This window comes from Rhinatrema bivittatum, chromosome 7, assembly GCF_901001135.1.
Source record: "Rhinatrema bivittatum chromosome 7, aRhiBiv1.1, whole genome shotgun sequence".
In the NCBI taxonomy this organism is placed as follows: Eukaryota; Metazoa; Chordata; class Amphibia; order Gymnophiona; family Rhinatrematidae; genus Rhinatrema; species Rhinatrema bivittatum.
In genome coordinates this window covers 261,150,139-261,171,118 of record NC_042621.1, presented here as the reverse complement: position 1 = coordinate 261,171,118, position 20,980 = coordinate 261,150,139, and the positions used below count along the sequence as shown (strand labels likewise).

At 46.9% G+C, this 20,980-nt stretch overlaps 1 protein-coding gene across 1 annotated transcript in view; it reads left to right on the top strand.

The window, feature by feature from the left end:
• The first annotated feature begins 251 nt into the window (after nucleotides 1-251).
• LOC115095861 (zinc finger matrin-type protein 4-like) overlaps nucleotides 252-20,980 on the top strand; it is a 354,259-nt gene continuing 333,530 nt past the window's right edge. The window contains exon 1 of the mRNA XM_029610141.1: nucleotides 252-487. The gene's annotated coding sequence lies outside the window, so the exon portion shown is untranslated. The remainder of the gene's footprint in view (nucleotides 488-20,980) is intronic.

Below are 20,980 nucleotides of genomic sequence, written 5' to 3'. Positions count from 1 at the left end.
CCCTCTCGTGGTACCAAAACAGCCGCTGTGTACTTTTTTCTGCTTTTCTCCTTCTGACTTAGGCAGCGTCCGGAGAGTCTGTGCGCACGTGGTGGGGGCGGGAGACGTCGTCGCGGGGCCGAGTGTGTCCGGCACAGCTCAGCGGACGCGGTCGTGCTGCTCCACTCCACACCGCTGTTTGCTTATCGTCAGCCTCCTGCCGGTCCCCCCCCCCGAGCTCAGCTCTCTCGCCTTCGTGCTGTGTAGGACGAGAGAGGGGAGTCCCTCCTGTCCTCGCCTTGAGATCTCTAACGCGCGCAGAGACACCTGACCCCCCGAGCTGGAGAGCATCGGCGCCTCACTCACTTCTTCCGCAAGCAACGTTCAGCAGAAGAGATAGAGAGGGAGGGAGAGGCGGCAGCTTAGAGCAAAGGAAGAGGAGATCAAGGGAGAGAGAGGCACTGGTGCAGCTTCCGCAAGCCCGAGGATCGGAGGAGCGCTCCTGAAGGTGAGTTTCAAACGCCTCCTCCCCGACCCCCTTTTACCTGTCCGGAGCCGAGGGACTGGAGGGGGGAGAGAGGACAGCGGTGCTCGTGCCCGGCTGGGAAAGTTCAGTTCTCGGGCGGCAGGACGCCTCGGTCCTTGCCGTTCCCCCGCGCGGCAGATCCCCGGCCACCTTTCCGCGGTCCTTACGGGCACCTTGAGGGAGCGCCCCTAGCCCGGTGCAGATGTGAGCAGCTGGACGGGGCCCTTCTTCCGCCCCTGCTCTCCGAGCGCTTTACCCGGGGGGGGGGGGGGGCTGGCTGCGCTGCCGCCTTCTGACTTTCAAGGCTTCTTGGACTCATTTTTTTTATTGTGGGTTCAAAGCCACGTTAAAAAGAAAGAAAGAAAACAAGCTTTAAGAAAAGAAAAAAATGTTTTCAAAACGACAGATCGGCTTTCTGTCGAGGGTGACGAGAGGGAGCGAGCAAGCAGCCCCGCAAATGCGTGGGGAACAGGAGTGGAGCCGGAGCTGTAGTCACAATGATTTCTTTGCTCCTCTCGTGGGCTGAGGTGCCACAATGACGGGGGAAGTGTGTTCAAGCCGGCGCCGCGCCCGTCCGCCCACCTCACAAACTTGCACCGGGTCCCTGTTAGGGGCACCCATTATCGCTGTAAACTTGTTGTGAAGTCTGTGGTCGCCCCCGCTGTCCACTTCCATCGCCAGGAATGAAGGTCGCACAAGTCGTGGGTGAGACCTTTCGAGTGCACTCATGGCAGAGTTCCCTTCATCGGGTCCGGCACAAAGAGCAAGGGATGATGATGTTCGCCAAAATGTAGGAGTAAATTACAGGTCGCCTCAGCATGGGTTGGAAAGGAGAAAGATAGGAGGGGAGGGGATGGTGTGATGTGTTTGCCGAGGTGAGAAAATTGAGGAAGACAAACCTCGGAGTTTTCAGTTTACAGCAATAGGAAGACTGGCTGGTAATGGGTGAAGAAACTACCAAGGACCCTACTAAGTCCCCTTATGTTTATTTCAAAGTATTTGAACATTTCCCTTTGCAGTGCCGTGGTGGGAGGAGGTTTCTTGGGTAGTTCTGAAATTTCTTTTTACAGGGCAGTTTTCAAAGCTATTGCTACAGGGAAAACAATGCTTTTTGCCCATGGAAATGGCCTTTTAAAAATATTGCCTGCCTTATATGACAGTAAAGGTATACACAAGGGGTATTCTTTCCTGCAGTGACAAGAGGTGTTCCTGGGTTTGGGGGTCTGCATTTGCATGCTTACATTTGCACTTTACACTTTCATAAGTACATGCTTTTTTTTTTTTATGGAAAAAAAATGAATTGCACACGTTAGTAAATGTAAAAGCCTGAGGGTACTTAAGTATGTGTGTGTACTTTTTTTCTGTGAAAATTGGTGTAAAGTCTGCAGGTACTCTGAAACAATGCAGGCGGTTACAAAATTATTTTCTTCATGTCCTGATCCTAGGGATGTTGATGCAGTGGTCTGGCCTTGAAAAAAAATGTTCTTACCACGGGAGTGTCACCTTGCTCTTAACACATAATAGGGAAGAGCAAGCCAACACTCCTGAAGCTCTCTCGCCGTAAACTAGAACAGCAGCGAGGTGACCTAGAAAGAAGGTATCTGGACCCAGGAGGATTAAGTGAGCATAAGCACACTGCGTCCCATGTTTGACATTGTAGCTGTATTGGCTGCTGGTTTAAGAAGTAGATAATGCAACACTGTCCTCCATTGTCCCCCGTCACCTCAGTTATCCCCTTCCACCCTGAGGTGGGCGGGTGAGTGGGGGGGAATGTCTCTCCTCGTTAGCTGTCCTCAGGTTTCAGTAGACAAAGAGAGTTTCATCACCTTTAGCAGCTTGCCAAGTTCCACCTCTACAGAAAGTAAGCAAAAGGAAATAACCAAGATAGCGAGCGGACCCTATTGCAGCACACCCTTTTCCTCTTCTCCCCCTCAAATACGAAAAGGTAGGTGAAGTTCCACCCCCAGGCACAGCTCTTTATTGTGGCTGAAAAGCCGTACAGGTGGATTCGGTCCTTTCTACCCATGCAGCCCTCGATTTAAACTCTTTGAAGCCTTTACCCAGTAATGCCCTTTGTATATCCAAGCCTGACCAGGCCGTTCCAGATCTTTGCAAGCTGCTTTCAAATCCTGGGACGAGAGAGCTGCTGTGCCAGCTTGCCCTCCCAACGCCCGTAACACCAAAACTGGTTGAGGTTTATGATAAGGTGCAAGGGTCGGACTTCTGCTCACTGCATTTCTGCCATAGGAATGAGAATTTGTTTTTCATCGTTACAAGAGAACTTTCACCGGGGATGCCCAGTTGCTTATAAGTTGGAGAGACAGGCAAAGGGAACTGCTAGGATGCCACATTTTATCCCCCTCTCCCCGCACACACTTTGGGGCTGATGCAATAAGTGTGTCTAAGCTGGGCGCCTGTTTTTTTTTAACACGCACACAGCCACATCTCCTGGGTGCCCAATGCAGTATGGTAATGAGGACCATGCTACTGTGTCCTTGGTATCGGGCACCCAGGAGATGTGGCTGTGCGCACAGCCACGGGTTAGGAAAACGGATGCTGGTAAATTGAGCGACCTGTTTCCTAAGCTGGTCGCCATCAAGACTTTTTTTTTTTCCCCCCATGTTGCTGCTTTCTGAAGCACGGCAAGAACTTTAACGCCAGCTCCGGGGCTGCATTAAGTTTGTCGTGTTAAAAAATGCACGTTGGGCACATGGCAATTTTCTGCATCGGGGGTAATAGCCAACAGCCTCATCTACGTGGCATTTACATGGGATGAGCGCTATTAGCTAGGCGCGAGTTTGATTGTGCGTTTTGGATGCGCTAATCCCTTATTATTGCATCAGGTATTTGCCTGGCGCATCCAAAACGTGCGTTCAAGCGTCGGTTAAGCTGTGCGCTAGCCTGAGCACACGATATTGCATTGGCCCCTTTAGCTTTTGTACTGACCCGGTTTTACTCTGCAACCAGGGGGCTTTGTCCAAAGCTCTTGATAAGGCGAGATGCACAGTGGAATGCCTGACTTTATTTTTACCTCAAGTACACTTTTCCTCTCGTCTGGAAGGCATATTTTAAATTATCTAAAACCAGCTAGTTTTCTCCTAGAGTTCTTGTACCAATGTCTCCTTGTACCTTTTCGTAAGATCACTTTAGCCCTTCTCAGCTGACGTGCTTAATATTTCATTTTGTTTGCAATCACAACCTGGGAAAGACGGGATAAAAAGATGGGCAGCGTTATACAGCGAGGTGAGATTTAACGGGAACTCTTTTGCAAAGATCATGTTTTGTAGAACCAAAATACGAAGAAGCTCGTGGCAGATCCTCCAGCGATTATTCACTGCACTTTCCAACCTTTTTTTTTTTATGGTAAAAAGAGAGCTGTCTGCTGGATTTGCATGTTTCTTTTGCTGGCTTCATCCTCAGCTCCAAACTGACACATAATGAAAATTGAAAGCCACCAAGCTAGAGTCAATGCACCATGCACCATGCACACACAGCACACGCAGAGCAGACAACTTTCCAAAATGATTGGGGGCTGCTAAATGCAACACAAATGACCCCTCCCTGGTCATAGCCGAGGAGCTTGCTCAATATTGGGAAGCTCAAGCACTCAAAGAGCGGACACCTATGGCAGGAGGAGGTCTGACGATGAGCACAGTCTTCGTCTCCTTGTGGCTCTACTGCCATGAAATGTGTGAAGAAAAGCCCTTGGAAATCAGTGCAGGGAAGCCATGGAGAAAGCTTTGCAGAATTTGGAACAGAGCATGCTGGGCTTCAGGGAGAGACGCATATTCTTTTCCTATTGGCTCATTTGCTTTTAAAGGCTACAGCTTTTGGAGTCTTGGCCCATTTAACATTGAGTTCAGTACTACAGATGGCTGAGCTGAGAGGCCCTTGGGACTTGGTGGCATTGCCCCTGGAAAACTGAAGAAAGGAAACTTTGAATTTCATTAGTTTTGCTGCATTTTCCTGGCTCTGTGGGACTGCGCAAATTCAGGTCAATGTATTGCCACCTTTTGCAGGGTTTAATGCCAACTGGAGCATTTAGACATCGTTCCTCCCACCCTGCTTGCTCTGAAGTGGCTAGAAAAGGAGCTATTAGGAGAAAGCGCCCAAGCAATGAAGCAGGAAAATATTATGTATACACTCATCGCCACAAAGACTAATAATCGCTGCTTCCCAACAGAGAGAACCACTGGGCATAATAATAATTTCTATGGTCCGCAAAAGTAGCTGCCCGATTTGTTTTCATCCTTCTTTCTGGTGGTTTTGTAGCTATTCAAATGGACTCTTCCCTGGTGGGTTTCTAAAAGCCGTGCCGTGCTTGGAAATACACTTTACTCTCTTTATTTCAGCTAGGAGCTGTCACTTTGATGTTCTTTGCATGGTATACCACTGGATGGCAGCTAAGCTTATGGCTCTTCCAATGTTTACTTAACAGACAGCAGGAAAAAGGAGGGAAACAACCCCCTGCCCACCACAAACACACACACACGCGCGTCCAAACATGCTCGTAGATAATAGTGCTCGTCGCATGTAAATGCCACGTAGATGAGGCTATTAGCAATTGCACCTGATGCAAAACTTCACTGTGAGTTCAACATGCACATTTTAACATGCAAGACTTAATGCCAGCCCCGGAGCTGGCATTAAGTCTTGACACATGTCAAGGGTTCAAAAAAAAACAAAACAGAAGTTACCAATTTTCTGTGGTTCCTCCTACTTAGTCCTGATACTAAGTAGGAGGAACCACAGGAAGCAGTATGAAAAAAAAAAATCTCGAGGGTCCATTTTCCTAACCCGTGGCTTGAGGGTTCATTTTCTAACCCGTGGCTGTGCGTGGATTAGGATAATGGACGCTTGTGAATTGAGCGTTCGTTTTCCTAGCCCGTGCACAGCCGCATCTCCTGGGTGCCTGATGCCATGGACGCGCTAGGGACGCACAATTTATCCCTAGTGCATCCCTTTTAGTGTGGCAGCTCATTTGCTTATTGCATTGGGTGCCCAGGAGAGGGGGATGTGCGTGCATTGAAAAAACATGTGCCCAGTTTGGATGCACGTTTTTTCGCGCTTGATAATGCATCAGACCCATCAGGCCAATGCAAAGAGACACATTCAGCAAGTTAACCTCCGAGCACATTTTTTGTGCGCAAACCTTACTGCTGACACAGCCAGGAGTAGGTCGCACGAAAAATGTGCGCATAGAACCGTGCGTATTCCTTAGCACCTTCTCATGCAAATTCCAGGCTAATGAAGGCATTAGCTATTACCCACCAATGCACAGAGATGTGCTGTCTTACCTCCTGTTTTCTTAGTGCTGGAAACTTAACTCCTAGTCCGAGGTGGAATAAAGTTACCTGGGCTAATGTTAGTCTATGGGCAGAAGCTGGAATTCTGGTAAGTGGACTTGAAGTCGAGATTTTATGTGTAGAAAACATTGTGCACACAAAGCATGTTTTTTCCTGCACATAAAATATGATTTTTATACACAAAAAAACCTTTCTTTGCTGAAAACAGTTTTGTGTGCACAAAGCATATTTTCTTAGCGTCCAGTCAGATGAATCCAGAACAAGTGGGGTTATGCACCTCTACCAGCAGATGGAGACAGAGCAAACCTACGTCATAGTATATATACCACTGCAGTGACATCAGCCTGCCAGTATTCTCCATCTCCAGCAGATGGTGGATGTGCATCTCCCCACTGGGGATTGCTTCATTTTAAAGAATAGGAGAATTAAGGAAATAAATTCGTCCTGCTCTCCTGCGGCGATATCAAATGGTCCCTCCTATAGTTGAGAATTCCTGAGATGATTTCCGGGGTTCCTCAGATGAATGCCTTGCTCAGCTAGCTGTTTCAGCTGGCGTGGAATTAGCTGCTTGAGCAGCTGAAAGGCAGCGGGTGCAGGAAGCCAAGCATGGCGGTGACGGTACATGCCCTCTCTCCCCATAGCCAGAGGCCATCTTGGTACTCAGCCAGGTAAAGCTGAGTTCCGGTAAGTTTAAGAAAACAAACTTGCAGAGCTTAGAAGGACGGGCTTCCTTCTCCCCAGCACCTCCGTGCTTGGTGTGCCAGACCAATGTTCGTCCTGCTGTGTGGGAGGTTGAGGGATGTGGGCAGCCTGGCAAGTTGAGCAGCCTCTTTAGGCTAGGCCCTGCTCTGAGGCTTTTCACTGCACACTGTGTGGTAGGCCGCAATGGCTTTTCGCGCGCTTCTAAGACTGCCCTCTACAATATTGTCAGGTCAGTGGGTGCGTCTAGCTATTTGCCCAGTTGTGCGATGTCTTTAGTCACACAGTCGGGCTTTATTGTCTGTGCGCCCACGTTAAGCGACGCTTGCCTCTGTGCACAGGTGACTTGTGCGCTTAAGTTTTCTGTGCACTTACGTTTTTTGACCCCCCTAGGTAAGCGCCTAGGTGCACTTGCCTAAGTGTTGGACGCATAACTTTTGAGCATCTAGTTGGGCGCGTAAAAAAAACAACAAAATAAAAATATCAAAGCAGCTAGATGCACGCCTCCGGCCACCCCTCAGCGCACTGTCAGCCATAAAGGCACCTGTATCTAAGAAGCCTAAGTGTCTTTCTCTTTGCACTACTTGTCATATTTGGGCATCTCAGCCAGGAGTTCCCATTGATTTGTGCCAGTGGTGTTTGGAGGCTCAGGGAGAATTGTCTTTCTATGATTTCACGAAGCCTGGTTCTTCCCAGCCGGATGTGGGTCTGGGTAAAGACGACTCAGGTGGGGCACCTGGGTTTGGAACTCCCCTAACTGGTTCCTCAGCAGGGGAAGGTAGCTCAGTGAGTACCCCTCAGGTTCCTCCGGGTCTGGATACCCCTGTTTTTTCATGGATAGAGATTTTCCAGGGGTTGCAATCCTTTCTTCAGGTGGAGTCCTCGGCCCTATCCAGTGCTCCTCAGGCAGAGGAGCAGGTAGAAACCTTGTCTGGGCCTTCTGTTAAGCGATGGTCTACTCTCAGAGTGGCAGTGGACCCTCTGGATAGAGGTCCGGATGGCAAGGATGAGGGCACCGATCCTGGCTCTCTTGAGGATGGGGAAATTCCTCCCCGATTAGAACCATATAGAACTATGTAACGGTTCTTTCATTATTTATTTTTTATTTCTTTTTTATACCGTTAATCTGTAGACGATCTAGATGGTGTACAATAAGTAAATACAAAATTAAAAGAAAAAATTTTTTTAAAAGAAAACAATAAAACAATAAAAAATTAAACTCAAATTCATTAAAATAAAGTAAAATAAGCTTCTAACCTGACAAGCAGTGAACAATAATCATATAAAAGAAATAATACAAAAAAATTAAACTCTAATTAAAATGTTATGCTCAGGCTTGTGAACCCTTGGGCCGACGGGAGGATAGTATACCTTAGGAAGAAGATCCGTAGGTTTTCCCGTCGGGTGGCGAGGCAGGAACAGAAGACATGACCAGCTGACCCTCGGCACTGGAGACAGAGGCGACTGTGGAGACAGACGAAGAGTCGTGATGTCGAAGAAAGGAAGTGTGTCTTCGCCACTGGAAGTCCGCGGTCCCCCCAGGAGGAGCCCGTAGGGACCCGGACCGCTGGGACTTAGGTGGACCTTTGAGAGGTCAAGTTCGGTGCAAGGGCTGACTGGAGCTTCACCCCTGGAAGCCCGTGGTCCCCCAGGGAGGAGCCCATAGGGACCCGGGCCGCTGGGACTTAGGCAGGTCCTTGGAGACAATGGTCAAGGAGAAGTCCGAGGTCAAGTGCTAGAGGGTCATCGCTTACCAGTCCGAAGTCACACTCCAGAGAATCACCGCTTGCCAATCCGAAGTCAATACCAGGAATCACCGCTAGCCGATCCGAAGTCAGGAACCAGGAACACCAAGACGAAACAGGAACGAGGCTCCAAAGCACAAGAACTCACCGAAGCAAGCAGACCTGACTAACCACGGAAGTTGCCAAGTCGAGGAATGAGCAGAGGAAGCCTCCTTTTATATTTCCTCTGCTCTGGCTCATAGGGAACAGCTGAACCTGGTTAAAGGGATCAGGTCCCTTTAAATCTAATGAGGAGGCGCGGCCTCGCGCCTAAAGATGGCGGCGGCCATCTTGGATTTCCGAGGAGGAGGAAATGCTGCAGGACGCCGCAAGGGAGGAGCAGGAATGGCTCCCCACCCAGCGGCCAGAGCAGGGACCCGCGCCGAAGCGACGGGCATCGGTTCAGGGGTCTCCCCCGGAGTTCCAGCGGCGGGTCGCCGACGCGGGCAAGGTAGGGGGCCGTGCTCGTGCCCTTCCACGTGCGCGGAACACAACAAAAATAAAGTAAAATACGCTTCTGACCCGACAAGCAGTGAAAAATAATCATATAAAAGAAATAATACAAAAAATTAAACTCAAATTCATTAAAATACAATAAAAATAATAACTAAAAGTAATTAAGCCTAACATAAAACATATGATAAAATTTGATTAATAAGGACACTACTGACTGCTAAGTACTGCTTAAACCAGTGGTTCTCAACCTTTTTTCTGTCGGGACACACCTGACAGATGGTTCTCACATGCGTGACACACTGACCCATGATTGTCACGGGGCTAGATGTAAAAGTACAGTTTGCATCCACGGGAACCCCCCTGACCCACAATAATGGATGTAAAGCAGAATTATGACATTCCCCATACAACTCACCCTACAAAAAAGATATTCTGGTTCTGGTGTCATCTCAGTAACAGCGACTCAAACTCCTTCTACTTCCAGGCTCAATAGCCCTACTTATGAAAAGACAGCAGTTTACCACCAATGCATGTCCTCTTGAGAAAACACAACAAATAAGACTGATAAAACTCTTACATGCTAGTAAAATATCTCATCTCGGTAACAGGCACAGAACCGACCTAACATACTCCCAGGATCTGTAGTAATGCACATAAACTAATCCGCACATACTTACACCTGTATTATGGAATACACTCAAACAGGAGCAACCCTACCTATGAAAAGGCAACACTATAAATATTAAATCAGGCCCTAAAAACCAATACACCTCTTATTAGGAAAACAGAACTAGCAAGCAGCTATAGATCCCCACACAGAAATAATTGTAAAACTATACTAATAAGCAGAATAAATGTTTCTAAACAGTTATGAACAGAATAACATCCAACAATTAAAAACTCATAAAAACTATTAAAAATTCTCCAAACACCAATAAAATATTTCAAAAAAAGCAGACACATCACATAATATTAAATAATTAAAATGGCAGTCAATCAAGAAAAATAAACTTAAAAAGCCACCTTTACTTACCCCCCTCCAGCAGCTCTCCTCTTCCTCTTCCATGCAGGCCGTAGCACACAGCAGAAGCAGCAGTAGAGGCTAAGCTCTATACTCATGGTCCTCTTCCTTAATGCCCATGTCTCTCACACACACACACCATACCAGTCATGCCCCCATGACCAGTTTCTGTCTCTCACACACCAATCGCCTCCAAAACAGTCTTTGACACACACACCAGTCACCTTCCTGAACAGTTTCTCTAATGCCATACACACACACAGGCTTCCCACTCCCGTGTTCTACTTACATATACGGGCTTCTCACTCTCATAATCACTTTCTCTGTCTCACACACACTCACCAGTCTCTCACTCCCATGCTTGTTCTCTCCACATGCACAGGCTTCTCATTCCCATAATCACTTTCTTTCTCTCTCTCACACACACACACACACACACAAACACAACACCAGTCACCTGATCTCTCTCATGCATACACACACACAGGCTTCCCACTCCCATGTTCTTTCAGATATACAGGCTTCTGACTCCCATGCTGTGTCTCACACACACCCAGGTTTCTCACTCCCATGCTCACTCTTCACATGCACAGGATTCTAATTCCCATAATCACTTTCTTTCTCACACACACACACACACACACCAGTCACCTGATCTATCTCATGCATACACACACAGGCTTCCCACTTCCATGTTCTGTCTTACATATACAGGCTTCTCCCTCACATGCTGTGTCTCACACACACACCCAGGTTTCTCACTCCCATGCTCACTCTCTTCACATGCACAGGCTTCTCATTCCCATAATCACTTTCTCTCTGTTACACAAACACACACACACACACACCAGTCTCTCTCTCATTTCCATGCTCGCTCTCCACTGCACAGGCTTCTCATTCCCTGAATCACATTCTCTCATATTCACACACACCAGTCTCTTTCTCTCATACACACCGTCACCTTACCAACCAGTCTCTCGCTCTCATGCATGCACACACACACACAGGCTTCTCACTCCCATGCTTTCTTTCACACACATCCACCCCCAACAGCAGGCTTCTTACGCCCATGCTTTCTCACATACCCAGATTTCTCACTTCAATGCTTTTTCTCTCTCTCTCACACACACACACACACACACACACACACATATCAGTCACCTCCCTGACTAATGTCTCACACTCTCACATACACATCAGTCATCTCCCTGAGCAGTCACTTTCATTCTCTCACATATACACATACATCAGCTCTCTGACCAGTTTCTCTCACTCACACACAGGCTCTCAATCACACGCAGGCTGGCTGCTTCTTTCTCTCACTCACTTCCTCTTCCCCGCCCCTCCCCGAGCACAAATGGTAGCTGCAGCAGCCTCCTCCTCCAGCCCCCGCAGGCCAAGAAAGTAGAATCCCATCGGCCGCGGGAGGCTCATGCTGCTCTCTCCTTTCCCGATAACCGTCTGCTTCAATTGCTCAGCGGCCGCTGCTACTTTATCACGTGGCACGGCTCTTTCTCCTTCCCGCACACCGTGTATCACTTCCTGTTCCGGGTCACGGCGCGGGAAGAAGAAAAGGCCAGCCACGGGTGCCACAGCTTCTTTTAGCACTGCTGCCATTCCCACTGGGCTTGAACGTGCTGATAGCCCGGCGGCAACGGCAGCAGGGAAGATAGAGCAGCGGGAGAGACTGGGAGCACGCGACACAGCAGCCGGTGCTTGGCGACACACTAGTGTGTCGCGACACACCGGTTGAGAACCGCTGGCTTAAACCATTGTCATAAACGCATCTGACTGCTGTATTAGCCTTTATTTGTCATAAGCTTTTTAAAATAAACAGGTTTTAAGATTTTTCTTAAATATTCTGATATCTTTTTGGATGAATTGCCAGCTCTGATTTCCCAGACCTTGCAAATGCTTGGAGTTCCTGGGATAGATTCAGTGTCTGAGCTGAAGAGAAATCCTATTTTGGTTTATTTGCGTAGAGCCTCTTGTTTTTTTTCCCCATGATAGAGGACATTCAAGAATTGACTGATCTTGAGTGGGGCACTCCAGAGGCTAATTTCAAAGGGGGTCGGATTTTGGAAGGCCTGTACTTCTGGATCCAGTGGTGAAAGAGCACTTGCATTTTCTGAAGGTAGATGCACTCGTGTGTGCAGTCTCTAAGTGTACCACTATTCGTGTGGAAGGAGAAGCGGCCTTGAAGGATGCTCATGTTAAAAAGATTGAGTCTATCCTTATGCAAGCATTTGAAGCAATACTAATGACCTTGCAGATCACTTCTTGTTATTCTTTGGTGGCTTGCTCTTGTTTGCTTCTCTTCCAGGAGGTCAATGACTCTGGGGTAAATTCTAGGGCAGTTATGGAGCCAGCTGCTGCCTTCTTGGCAGATGGCTGTGATTTGCTTTGCACTTCAGCCAGAGGGGGTGGCTTCGATAGTAGTGGCCAGGTGTCAGTTATGGTTGAGAAATTGGTTGGCCGATGCAATCTCCAAGTCTAACCTCACCAAATTGCCCTTTAACGGTTTGCTTTTATTTGGCAGTGAGTTGGAGAAGCTCGCCAGTAAGTGGGGTAAGTCTTCGGTTCCTCGTTTGCAGGAGGATAAGAAACAGGTGCAGTGCTCCTTTAACATGAGAGATTGTGCTAGAGGATCCAAGCATTTTCAGCCTTATAGAGGAATGACTTTTTAAATGACTCAACCTTTTGGTAGGTCTCAGTCCTTTCATCCCCGACAATCCAGAAGAGGTGCGGGCGCGGGTAGTGGATCTTCCCGAGCCTCCCAATGAAGGTTTGCCAATCCACCTCCAGGAACAGGAGATAGGGGGTCGCCCCTCTCTCTGTTATCAGAGGTGGGTCGAGATCACATTGGATCAGTGGGTCCTGGACGTGATATGAGAAGGATATGTGATGGAGTATCGCAGTGTTCCTCGGGATGTGTTCATGGAGTCTTCCTGCCATTCCCCACAGAGGAAGCAGATAGGGGAGGGTACATCGGCAAGGTTCCTTAGTCTGTGGTCCTAGTGCCCAAGTGAAGAAAATACAGGGCGATATTCCATTTATTTTGTTGTGCCAAAGGAGGGCTCTTTTTGTCCTATCCTGGACCTCAAAGGTGTCAATCATCATCTATGAGCGAAGCATTTTTGCATGGAAACATTGCGCTCAATGATAATGACTGTGCAGTCGGGGAATTTCTGACCTCTCTGGATCTGTCTGAAGCATATCTCCACATTCCCATCCAACTAGAACATCAATGCTGTCTGCGGTTCGCAGTTCTGAGATGCCACTTTCAATTTTGGGCGCTGTCCTTTGATCTGGCCACCGCTCCCAGAACCTTTTCCAAGGTAATGGTGATAGTTGCGGCAGACTTGAGAAAGGATGGAATCTTAGCACACCCATATTTGGACATCTGGCTGATTTGTGCCAAGTCGCTGGAAGAGAGCCGTCTGGTGACTCGTAAGGTGATTTCTCTGTTGCAGGAGCTCAGCTGGGTGGTGAAACTAGCCAAGAGCAGTCTTTAGCCTACTCAGTCATTGGAATACCTGGGAATTTGGTTCGACATGAAGTAGGGCAAGATGTTCCTACCGGAAGCTCGATTTCAGAAGCTGATAACTCAACTTCGTCTGTTGTTGAACACTCTGCGCCCAACCGTATGGTCTTACCTGCCGGTCCTTTGCTTAATGGCGGTGACCCTGGAAGTGGTACCGTGGGCGAAGGCACATATGTGTCCTCTTCAGCGCTCCCTGCTGTCTCGGTGGAATCCGCAGTCACAGGACTATTCGATTCGGCTCCACCTGCTGATGGAGGTCTCCTCCCAACTGCAGTGGTGGCTGTAGGCGGATCATCTATGGAAGGGAGTTTCCCTTTTCCCATCAGACTGGCTAATACTGACCACGGATGCGAGTCTCCATGGTTGGGAAGCTAACTGTCAGGAGTGGACAGCACAAGAGCGCTGGAGTGCAGAAGAATCTCGCTGGAACTTCAATCGGCTGGAGGCCAGGGCAGTTTGGTTGGCATGTCTGCAGTTCAGCGACAGGCTGCAGGGTCGATCGGTCCACATAATGTCTGACAACGCAGTGACTGTAGCTTACATCAATCGGCAGGAAGGTACCAAGAGCCAACAAGTGTCTCTGGAAATAGATCAACTTTTGGAATGGGAAGATGTGCATCTCCAGATGATCTCAGTCTCACACATTGCAGTCAAAGACAATGTAAGAGCAGACTTTCTCAGCAGGAAGAGTCTAGATCCAGGTGAGTGGATGTTGCCAGATGAGGTTTTTCAGCTGATTTGGGATCGCTGGAGTCTCCCGTTCCTAGACCTGTTGGCAACCTTACTGAATGCAAAGGTTCTACAATTCTTCAGCCAAAATCATTGGGGGATCGATGCCCTAGTGCAGGAGTGGCCGGTAGATAAGTTGTTATCTGCATTTTCTCCATGGCTCACGTTGGGCAGATTGATTTGATAGATCGACTGCCACAGAAGGATGGTACTCTTGGTTGCTTCAGATTGGCACAGGAGACCGTGGTATGCGGATCTGCAGAGGCTCCTGTTGGATTTGCCTCTTCAGCTTCCAGCACACAGGAACCTGTTGCGGCAGGGACCTGTTTTCACGACAATCTGACTCGATTTTGTCTTATGGTATGGCCCTTGAAAGTGGATACTCTGTGGCAGTGATTTCCATCTTGCTAAGATTTAGAAAGTTTTCCACTTCCTTGGCCTATGTGCGGGTCTGGAGAGCATTTGAAGCCTGGTGTGAGGACTGGGGTACTCTTTCTTCCTTGGTCAAGATTCTGTTCATTTTAGAATTTTTGCAGGATGGTTTGAATAAAGTCTTGGCTCTTTATTCCTTAAAGGTACAAGTAGCGGCTCTCGCCTGTTTCAGGGGTCAAGTAAAAGGTGGATTCTTGTCGGCTCATCCTCATGTAGCCCGTTTTCTGAAAGGAGTGAAACATCTTCTTCCTCCTTTGCAGTTTTCGGTGCCCCTATGGAATCTTAATTTGGTTTTGGATTTCTTGGCAGGCTGACCTTGAAGACAGTTTTCCTTGTGCCAATTTGTTCATCGTGTAGGGTTTCCAAACTGCAGGCCTTGTCTTACTGGGAGCCACTTCTCCAGGTGACTCTAGTGGTGGTACAGCTGTGTACTATTCTATCATTTTTATCTAAGGTGGTCAATGAGTTTCACTTAAATCAGTCCATCTCTCTTCCGTCTCTGGACAGAGAAAGAGAGATGTAGAGGAGTATCAGCTGTTGCCACCCTTGGATGTCAAGAGACATATTATCAGGTATCTAGAGGTTAGTGAGCCTTTGTGGAAGTTGGATCGCCTGTTTGTTCTTCATAGCAGTGCTAGACAAAGAGAGCAGCCTCGTGGACTACAATAGCTCGCTGGATTAAGGAGTTAGTCACGGCTGCCTATATGGATACTGGGAAGCTGTTACCTAGTCAGGTTAAGGCTCATTCCACTAGGGCTCAGGCAGTGTCATAGGCAGAAGTTAGAATGTTGTCTCCCGTCGACATTTTCCAAGCTACGACGTGGTCCACCTTGCACACCTCTTCCAGGCATTATCATCTGGATGTTCAGGCCTGGGAGGATGAAGCCTTTGCACATGTGATTTTGACTGGACTGCGGGCAGCCTCCTCCCCTATTTGGGAGTAGCATGGATACATCCCATTTGTTCTGGATTCATCTGACTGGACCCTAAAAAATGAGAAATTACTACTTACCTGCTAATTTCCTTTTCTTTAGGACAGTCAGATGAATCCTGCTTCCCTCTTTTGGCTGCTGTATGGTGGCATATGGATCCTTCTGTGTGCCTGTATGTTACGTTACAGGGATTACTGGTAAATTTTAATCCAGTCCCTAGCCTAGTGTTATTACTTCTTGTCTGAGCATTGACATGATTACTGTTTTTAATCAAGTTTTTTGCTAGTCTGTCCAAATTTGCTTTTGAAGAACATACTGACAGGCTGATGCCACTGCAGGGGTATATATATACTGTGACGTCAGTTTGCTCCATCTCCATCTGCTTGTAGAGGTGCATAACTCCACTTGTTCTGGATTCATCTGACTGTCCTAAAGAAAAGGAAATTATCAGGCAAATAGTAATTTCTCATTTCTGCATATACATTCCAAGTACAGGTCCTGGCACTCAAGTTAAGAGTGTAAAAGTTATGCACACAGCAAAACATATACTCCTAACTCTCTGCTCCTAACTCCACGTAGAAAACATTTTTTGCACACACAAACCATGTTTTCTGTGCATAAAATATGATTTCTGTGCAAAAATCATGTTTTGCTGTGTGCTAAAGCCTTTCCTTTGAGAACATTTTCCGGTCTGTGGGCATCTTTCAACTCCCGATGCATTAGCATGCCATTAGTTTACTGCGTCAAGGAATTGGATCGAGGAAGAGCACTCGATGTCATCTACTTGGATTTCAGCAAAGCTTTTGACACTGTCCCGCACAGGAGACTGGTGAATAAAATGAGAAGCTTAGGAGTGAGTGCCGAGGTGGTGGCCTGGATTGCAAACTGGTTGACGGACAGAAGACAATGTGTGATGGTAAATGGAACTCTCTCTGAAGAGAGAGCAGTTTTAAGCGGTGTACCGCAGGGATCGGTGTTGGGACCGGTCCTTTTCAATATCTTTGTGAGCGACATTGCGGAAGGGATAGAAGGTAAGGTATGTCTTTTTGCGGATGACACTAAGATCTGCAACAGAGTGGACACGCCGGAAGGAGTGGAGAGAATGAGACGGGATTTAAGGAAGATGGAAGAGTGGTCGAAGACATGGCAGCTGACATTCAATGCCAAGAAGTGCAAAGTCATGCATATGGGGAGTGGAAATCCGAATGAACTGTATTCGATGGGGGGAGAAAGGCTGATGTGCACGGAGCAGGAGAGAGACCTTGGGGTGATGGTGTCTAATGATCTGAAGTCGGCGAAACAATGTGACAAGGCGATAGCTAAAGCCAGAAGAATGCTGGGCTGCATAGAGAGAGGAATATCGAGTAAGAAAAGGGAAGTGATTATCCCCTTGTACAGGTCCTTGGTGAGACCTCACCTGGAGTATTGTGTTCAGTTCTGGAGACCGTATCTCCGAAGAGACAGAGACAAGATGGAGGCGGTCCAGAGAAGGGTGACCAAAAAGGTGGAAGGTCTTCATCAAATGACTTATGAGGAGAGATTGAAGAATCTAAATATGTACACCCTGGAGGAAAGGAGGAGCAGAGGTGATATGATACAGACTTTCAGATACTTGAAAGGTTTTAATGATCCAATGACAACGACAAACCTTTTCCATAGGAAAAAAATCAGCAGAACCAGGGGTCACGATTTGAAGCTCCAGGGAGGAAGATTCAGAACCAATGTCAGGAAGTATTTCTTCACGGAGAGGGTGGTGGATGCCTGGAATGCCCTTCCGAAGGAAGTGGTGAAGACCAGAACTGTGAAGGACTTCAAAGGGGCGTGGGATAAACACTGTGGATCCATAAAATCAAGAGGCCGTCAATAAAGAGTGGGTGGCTCACCAGAATGACGGCTACTGCCTGGAGATAATACCCTTATTCAATAAACATACACATGGTTACTGTGACTCCAACATCACTCTAAGCTACAACAGCAAGAGGAAATGTGGAAAAAAGGATTCGCACTCATAAAGTGGGGAGTAGCTGGCTTGTTACGGCGGTTACTACCCCAAACCAAATAAGCCTGATACTTCACTTTCAATACATATCCAGCATAGCTCTCTGCTTCAACGGCAGGGGAGAAGAAAAACTGATACTTCACGCATAGCTCTCTGCTTCAACGGCAGGGGAGAAGAAAAACTGATACTTCACGCATAGCTCTCTGCTTCAACGGCAGGGGAGAAGAAAAACTGATACTTCACGCATATCCAGCATAGCTCTCTGCTTCAACGGCAGGGGAGAAGAAAAAAGGATTCGCACTCACAAAGCGGGGAGTAGCTGGCTTGTTACGGCGGTTACTACCCCAAACCAAATAAGCCTGATACTTCACTTTCAATGCATATCCTGCTTCAACCGCAGGGGAGAAGAAAAACTGATACTTCACGCATATCCAGCATAGCTCTCTACTTCAACGGCAGGGGAGAAGAAAAACTGATACTACACGCATATCCAGCATAGCTCCCTGCTTCAACGGCAGGGGAGAAGAAAAACAACCAATAAGGGCTGAATAACACAGTCTGGGTAAAACAAACATGGGTGTAGCTTGCTTATTGCGGCGGTTACTACCCCTACTACCCCTAACTAATCAAGCTTGATATTTCACTTGGTTGCAGCTCCATCACTGCTCTCTACATTAATGGTGGGGGTGGAAGGGAAATAGAACCAAAGAGCTAAGAGAAACAGATAAGTATGAGAAAAAAATGTGAAGCTTGCTGGGCAGACTGGATGGGCCGTTTGGTCTTCTTCTGCCGTCATTTCTATGTTTCTATGTTTCTATGCGTCGGGAGTTAAAGAAAAACTTAGCCTGTGCATTAAGAAAGTGTGTGTCGAATTTCAGCACACAATTTTAACACTCAGCTTTTGCATCAGCCCCACTGACAGCTGCAAGAACGGCAAAAAAGGAAACTTTATCATGAGTGCTAACTTGCTTTTTCTGTTTGTGTTTAGGGCTTTACTTTTTCAGCAAATTCTAGAAGGGGAAAAAATTGTGCCAACAGCACTGCTGGACCTTTGACCCAAAAAAAATCAGCATTAAGGGAAAATCCCTCTTCTCCTGCTGTACAAGTGTTGGCTTGTGCAATTTTTTTTTTCCTGCGGAATTCATTCCCGTCTATAAGCTGCTGAAAATGAAAGCTGTAGGTAGAAGATCTGCTTTTTCAACATGATGCCTGCTCGCTGGCTTGTAGGCTTGTTACACATTTTGGCCCGAACCAAATACTTCTTTACGACCATTACAGTTATTACTAAACTAGGCCGCATGTCTCCTTTCTGGCTTGAAGTGAAAAGACCACATTACTTCCACTTTGATTGAATTACACTGGCTTCCAGTTCATGAAAGAATCAAATACATGGTTGGCATGATAATTTTTAAATTGTTAAACGATCTTCTTTTTAACCTAGCTTCTTTTTAAGTTTTATTTTGTTTTACATTAGTTGGTAATGACTTTTATCATGTTGTTTATTTATATGATATTTTAATTTGTTCATTATTGTTTGTTTCTTATTTTATTGTATTGTTTGTCTTATAATTTTAATGATTGTATTTTGTTCATCACCTAGTCCTTTTAGTGTTAGGCGATTCATAAATAACAATAAATGTAAATGTAATTGGGTCTAGTGTATTTTGGTGGACTAGAAATGTGGTCCGGGGGTGACTACTGGACTAGGGCAGTTTTGCAGGCATTTAGAGTATCCTTTCAGTTCATGGGTATACTTGCTGAGTAAAAGCAGGATCCCGACTGGTCAGTTAACAGCGAGAGAGACCTTATGATGCTGAATGTGCAACCAGAATGAACCCAAGCTGCAGTTGCGGCCCCTTTTCGTTGGAGGTCATGAACACAATCTCGGTGCTTACAGCGTGTGCATACTCCATTGTGGACCAAGCTGTCCTGCTTGGTAGCTCCATCCCACCAGTGATACAATGCAATGATTGTAGGATTTTACTTCTACCTTTGGTTGCAAATTAAAAGCAATGACTCTCATTCACGCTGCCTAGATTTGATAAGTGCATGTGTAGGGCTGTGATGGGAGAAAGAAGGCAGCTGGGCTGAAGAAGGAAGAGAGAGACTGAAAAAAGTGTGTAAAGAGGGCTTATCATGGCAGGGCTTGCCAGTCTTCTATTCTCCAGACATTGGAAGGTCATGCCTCTTTGTCTATCCTGGATGCCAAACTAAACATAAAAACTCAAATCATCTCAGTGGCAAGCATCACCTTTTACCACTAAAGGAGGTAAAACCTTACATGAATAGAGACAACCTGACCACTCTGATATACACATTTGTCCTATTCTGTCCCCCCTACAAGCCCTCTACTAAAACTCCTTGCTCCCAAAGACTCTAGGCTGGCCCGAACCCAGATGCGTGCTTTCGTCATTTATCCCCAGACTCTGGCTCTCTCTCTCTCGATAAAGGCCAGACTAACTCCTGATATACTGACGCTCCACTGGAAAGTAAAGTCCTGTCTCTTCTGCCAATCCTACCCTTCTTAGCCAGCTACATCAGCTGCCTCCTTCTCTTTATGGCCACCCTCATCAGAACATCCTCATTACCATCCTGGTATGCCTAGCTACCACCTCAAACCTGGGCATATATTTATGCTTTGTCTAGATTAAACAAAATAATCATAATACCTAATATGTATGTACTTATGCTATGCTTAGGCACCGTGCATTGTGTGTGCAAAATAAATTGTGTACATCGCTCTGACTACTCCAGAGAGAGAGAGTGAGCAATAAATCTTTGTAAAACATACAAAATCAATAAATTACAATATCTCCCATGTAGAGTAGGCAGACATTCTGTACATTTTGCTAACTTTGGTGTCTTCTCAGGAATTAAAAAAAAAAAAAAAAAGACAGAAAGTCTTACCTGGGGTTAAGGTGGGGAATCTTGTCCCGTCTGGTGACGGGACAAGATTCCCCTCACGGCAGGAATTGAAGAAATGTGCACGTTGCAAGAAGGATTGTCAGCCACCCACCAACGGAGACATTCACATCTCCCTCTGTTTTGCTGGTGCCACCTATACAGCTGATGCACTGAGACCTGACTGACTGTGGTGGTCCGGAACAGAGTAGGGTAAATTCTGAGGAGCTGTATTTGCAGATGTCTTTCTGCCGGAGTCAGAGTTGTACAGTATCTGGTGTGTATTTTTCAGGATTAGAGTCACGAGATGCCTAGACTGCAGTGCGTGGCGGTCCCTAGATAGGTGTAGAGTGAGCACGGACTGGTAATAGAGCGGCCATGCTCTTGGAGGGGTGAGCAGATTCCCTGAAACCTGCACACTGGGATGGACAGGATGCAGTGGATGGTTTTCAGGATCCCCCACTACAAAATCCATACAGAGCACTGGAAACTTGAGGAAAGTAAAGAGGACCAGAAAGGCCATCAAAAAAAGTCAAAGGCAATGCCTTTTTATATTGGACTGACCTAACATGGCTGTGACTAGCTTTCAAGAGCTATGCACCCTTCATTGGGTCAGTGCAGAACACAGATCACCTGCAACTTGTTTGGTTGACTCTTAATTTCTATCTAAGC